The sequence below is a fragment of the Aphelocoma coerulescens genome, chromosome 11, assembly GCF_041296385.1.
Source record: "Aphelocoma coerulescens isolate FSJ_1873_10779 chromosome 11, UR_Acoe_1.0, whole genome shotgun sequence".
Taxonomy (NCBI): domain Eukaryota; kingdom Metazoa; phylum Chordata; class Aves; order Passeriformes; family Corvidae; genus Aphelocoma; species Aphelocoma coerulescens.
Window position 1 is genome coordinate 12,124,354 of NC_091025.1, and position 5,573 is coordinate 12,129,926.

Consider the following 5,573-nt stretch of genomic DNA (forward strand, 5'->3'; position numbering starts at 1 on the left):
CAATTTATTTTTAATACCAGGTTTATCCTGATTTCAGGCATAAGGTTCTTTCCAGAAATGATATTAAACTTACATTTTTTTAACCAAGTGCTATATATACAGAAATAATTTCTTCTCCCTTTGAGATTTTGTACATTACTTGAGTGACGTATTATAAAGCCAAAGTAGAACGTGCACTGAAGACTTTAGGTTTTTTGGGGGTTAGGGGGGGATTTTTTTTTTTTTCTGGGAAGAAGGGAAATGCTGATGGCTTGGGCTCTTACAATAGGATTTTGGTTCTGGGGAAGAGTAATCCCAAAAGCAATTTCATACAGGGAAGCTTAAACCACATCAGGAGTGTTGAAATGCTCTAGACAATCTTTTTTCCCCCATCTTGATCAAGAAAAACATCATCATTATGTGTATGTTCATGTGTGGGGTGGGGACAGAAGAAGCTCTTTACTTAGTATTAATATATTTGCAGCATGTGGTGTTTTAATTCCACCTGCCCAAATATTTTACAGGGAAAAAAAATGGAAATATTTTCTATTAACTATACTTCTACAATGATAGAATGAAAATACGGTATAATTTTTAAAAGACTGAGTTTAACAGAGTAATAGAAAGAGTTTCTGGGTAAATCATGGGTTACAGAGAGTTACTATACATATGAGATACTATTCTTAAAGAGCAGCTATGAAGTAATGCTCTGGCATTCTTTAATTAGTGTTGTGCTTACTGCGGCTTGGGGATCCAGCATGAGTTTTGTGATCAGCTGAAGGACTGGTGCAGCATAGATCAAATCACATATTTTATAGTCTGGTCTTCAGTAGTTCTAAATTTGTGAACAGGCACTTAAATTGTCTATGATTTCATTATTGTTCTGAAAAAAACAATGGTGATGAAATAAAAGTGCTTTTGTAGTAGTAATGGTGTTAGAAATATTTAGAAGTAGGGATAACACTGTTGTTCGTGTCCATGTAGAACAAATGGGTAGCAAAAAAGGAGTGGTCTGTGATGCTGGAGGTTTTATATTCTCTGCTGAGCAGCCCTCTACAAATGATGATTTTGATGATGCAATTAGGTAGTTCATAGCACAGTACAGATTTGGACTCAGTTATAGAGTGAATTCAGCTGGGTGATTGTACCTTTGCTGTATAGTATAGTTTTCAGTCTAATTTTGTTTGTTTGCTTTCAGCTTTGCACAATTAATTAAAAAGTCTGGTGAATATAAGAGAATCAGCAAGTCAGTTTAAGTGAGCTATCAAATTAATGCCATATGACAACAACAGTTTTGTTGTGACCTGATTTGCCTCTGAAGGAGTTTATGCCAAAAATACTTTAATACAGGCACATACCAACCATTTTTATCAAGCCCGCAAGCAATTTATCCTTAAGTCTTAGTATAGGAAAACTTGGAATAAGTAGGAAGTTTTGCTCAATAAAGACTCTGGTTTTGGCTGCCAAACCAGCCAGTTCCAGAATCAAATTTTTTACACTTAGTGTAATAAATTATTGTCTTCCTCTACTACTAATATCAGTAATGTTAAGGATAGTCCCTAATTTCCTTCTCTTTTATTAGGAGTAAGGAGTATTTGTGATTGTTTTACACAAGTAGAAGCTTGAGGTCATGGATCAGCTAGCACATTGCAGTGGAAGTACATTAGCTCACAGGCTAAAATTCTCATTTAAGAGCAAAACAGTTCTAAATTTTTTTTCAAGTGACATTTCCATATTTCTCTCAGAATACTTGATTCCTAGTAAGGGAAAACATTTTTCTATTAAGAGGAATGAGTGTCGTCATAAAATTGGTACACTTTTTTCATGGAAGCTAAAAAACTACACACTATTATTAAAAATAACATATGATCATTAATGAGAAAGTCATTGTCTGTCCCAAATGCCAGACTTCTTGCTTGACAAGAAAAAGGGAGAAATATGGCATATTAAAAGAAGCTGTTTATTGAAAAATATTTAATTATACTAGAAGTTTCATTTTCATACATTTTATGATTTTATAATCCTAACAATGAAAAGAAAAAAAGTGTGTTTATACCTTTTTTGAGTCGTTATGGTGAAAGAAAGAAGCAGGAATGGTTTGGTAGATATTTTAGATTGTTTGTTTTAAAGTTGGGTTTTGAGCTTGTTTTTAACTGGGAACTATAATGAATAAGAAACAGTTGTTTTTCTCTGTCTTTTCCTGGAGGATCCCTTTGTCTCAAGAGGACTAGAAAGGAATCTTTCACAAAGATTTTCTCTCAGTTGTGGTATTGCTGATGTCAAGCATGCAAAAACCATGAGTCAGCACTCCAAAAGTCACGAGACTGCATCAAAAAGAAAGTGATCTTTTAAAATATCTGTGTGGCTCTCTTGTTTAAGCCTTTATGGTAAACTGATGGCTCATTTTCATATTTTTTCTGCAAATTAAAATCTTATTTTTCAAAACAAAAGAAGAAAAAAGAAGAAACAGCTGAATTTTCTCAAAAGCTTGGAAGACTCCCAGAAATGGGTTTCTGAAGCATTACAAACATTGCAATATAATTGCAGGTGTTGGAAATGAGGTATTTGTAAGAACTTTGATCTAAATTTTAGTCAATAAAAACAACTGGGGAAAAAACCTGATTGAAAGAAAACCAGAGAAACCTTCCTCTGCATTTCAGGAGCTCAGGCTGCTGTAGCACCTTTTATTCTGCAGTCCTTCCAACACAAATCCAGGAGAATAGGCCTCATGCCTTTAAGGTTAAATAAAAGCCATACAAACATCTGATTACCAGGCAGAAGATACAGTCAGGTAATGAAAACATTTTGGTTTTGGCAAAAAAAGGAATAGGCAAAGTAGTGCAGGTTCTGCTGTTACAAAGATATAAGACCTTTACCACAGTTTAAAAGACAAAGACTATTTGAATCTAACAACATGGTTTCTGGCCAGAAAAAGCTGCCATTATTTTTAAAAATGTCACCTCATTCACATTCAGTGATCAGAGAAAATGGAAACATTTTAAGGAGTAATTGTAAACATCTGCTAAAGTAAAAAACGAAAACATGACTAAGACAGAAATGAGCTGCCAACATAAAGTATTGTGTGAACAAATCCACTGGAAAAACACCAGATCTGTGGATGGATTCTATCTGGAATGTGAAAAAAAATTATAATCATAAAAAAGACTAGAATGCACCTAAAGATATTTTACTCTAAGTCAGTCTGGCTCTCTACGCAAATATCGAGGAATGTGGCTACACTTACGTTTCTGCAGCAGCTTTGGCCCCTGCTGCTTCTCCTGCCCTGTTCCAAGAGAAGCATTTGCACAGGCACAGGGAATTGGACTCAAACTGATCTAACAAATTTTTTCTTTCTTTTTCAGCTGGATCAGTTAAGAAAAAGTCAATGGTGGTGCAGATAGTGATGACAGCTCATACAGAAATGCTGCTAGATTTCTAACCATTGCCTCGAAATGCTGATTTCAAACTGCAGTGCTATAATGACAACATAAATGAAGGTAAATCAGATCCTTATGGTTTTTAGAAAGTGCTCTCTAAGGCATCTATAGATCTGCATCTTAACACAGCATTTACATGTGTTGAGCAACTTGCAGGGTCCAGGGCTGCTTTGTAAGATCTGTTGACTCCAGCTTGGAGTAACAGAATGACAGAGTTAACACAGAAGAGAAAGCAAAGGTGTGAATCACCCAATTTGCCAGGCATAACTGTGCCAGTTAAAGATGTTCCCATGAACAACTCATATCTCTCATTGTAGGGATATAATTCACTATGTCCTCTGGCACAAGTGAGCATGTGCACATTTTCTAAAATACTGCAGGTAGCCTGTGTTGGCTCAAGTCATCCTTTCCTAATGCCAAACATTACATCTAAAAGCAGCTGTTCTGATTGAAAATGTTTTATCACCATCCTTTGGTAGAAGCTTGTAATTCCTCCAGTTCTACTGGCTGACCAGCTCATTTGAACTGTTCCTGATCTATCCCTTTCTGCAATGGAGGGAAATCAGACAGATTACAGGTGGCTCTGGACAGACAGGCTGTGCTGGGCTCGAAGGTCAGTGAGCACAGGTGCCTTGCATTGCCTTCCCATGTTGCAGCTTTCCCTGCCCAGTCTCTGATCCAATAGCTGATACTTAGCCACCTTTTTTTTCCCTTTCACTTTGGTTTTTTGGCTTTCTGTTTCATTCTTTTTTAAACTGGATTAAGCTGTGGTTTGAGTTAACCACATTGCCATAGAAATGCCTGCCCTTCTTCAGCACAGTGGGCAGCACTGGGGGAACAAATAGCGGCTGGCAAGGTAGGTGTGATTCTTTGCTTGAGTACCAAAGCCAGTTGGAGAAAAAGGCAGATCACCAATTTAAAAAAAATAGCCCTACAGTCTTCAGAGTTGACCAGAGTAGAGAATGTGAATAAGGACTTCTGGGAAATGGAAGTTTCAGGAGAAGCATCCTAGAGACTTTGTTGATTAGCTCTCAAAAAAAACCCCTCTGAAATTATAAGAACATCAAAGTAGCTTGATGGCCATGACTTGTTCTAGATCATACTCTGGCTGAATTACAGAGATTGGAGCCCTGAAGGAAGACTGTTTGCAGAGGGTGGGTGGTATTTAATGTTATGTGTATCACGTGTTCTTAATATCTGTGTAGGTGGTGTTTGTGGAGGTTTATCTTTCCTGCTGAATACCTAGAAATGAGGTGTGTGGAGAAATGATGGCTCAATGCAGGTTGGCTGCATTTGGGTGACAGTTGAGCCTGTGCTCTGTAAATACAGCATAAACAACACCAGTTTCTTTAAACTCCGGAGCAATCAATGCCAAATGCTCATGAAAAACATCTTTCAAGAGATTTTCTTGGAATACGACATGTGTTTGCAGAAGATCTATGATAAGTCTTTTTGAAGAAAACATTTGAAATATTTAATGATATTTAATGTGTACTTTCAAACTGTTTTTTTTTTTTTTTTGTAGTTTGGTAATGGAGAACTGGCTGCTGGTTTAGCCTGTGGCCAGGAAGACAGTAGCAGTAGTTATGTAATTGTCCCAGTTTGAGACACCCCAAGACAATAATAAATCAGTAAAAACAAGCTTCTGACACACTCACAATGAACTGCAAGCAAGGTAATATTTTCAGAGAAAATTTTTTCATTCTTTTTTATCTAGGTTGAAGAACCCAAAATGAACCTTCTTTCCGATCTATGGAATCCCCACTATTGATAGTAGTTGATTTTGCACAAAGATTACAGGTTAAATTAACATTTTTGCTGATCTTTAAGGAAACTAGAACTTCCAGAGGTGTCATGAGACTAGAAAATCTGTTTAAACTGGGATTATCATCCTGAATGCTTGTAGACAATAGGAAAAGAAATAGTGTTCAAACCTATCATTATAACTAAGTACCAGCCCTCCAGGGTCATGGTGTGCTGCCTTCACCAAAGGCACAGGTCACAAGCCATGGGTTCCATGGTGCTTTCAGCCTGGCTTTAGACTCTTGCTACTGGATCAAAATAGTTTGAGGAAATTATAGGAAGTACTGAGGTGCTCTAAAGTCACCCTGTTGATTCAAAATTTAAGAAATTTTAACTTTTTCTTGAAGGCTTTAT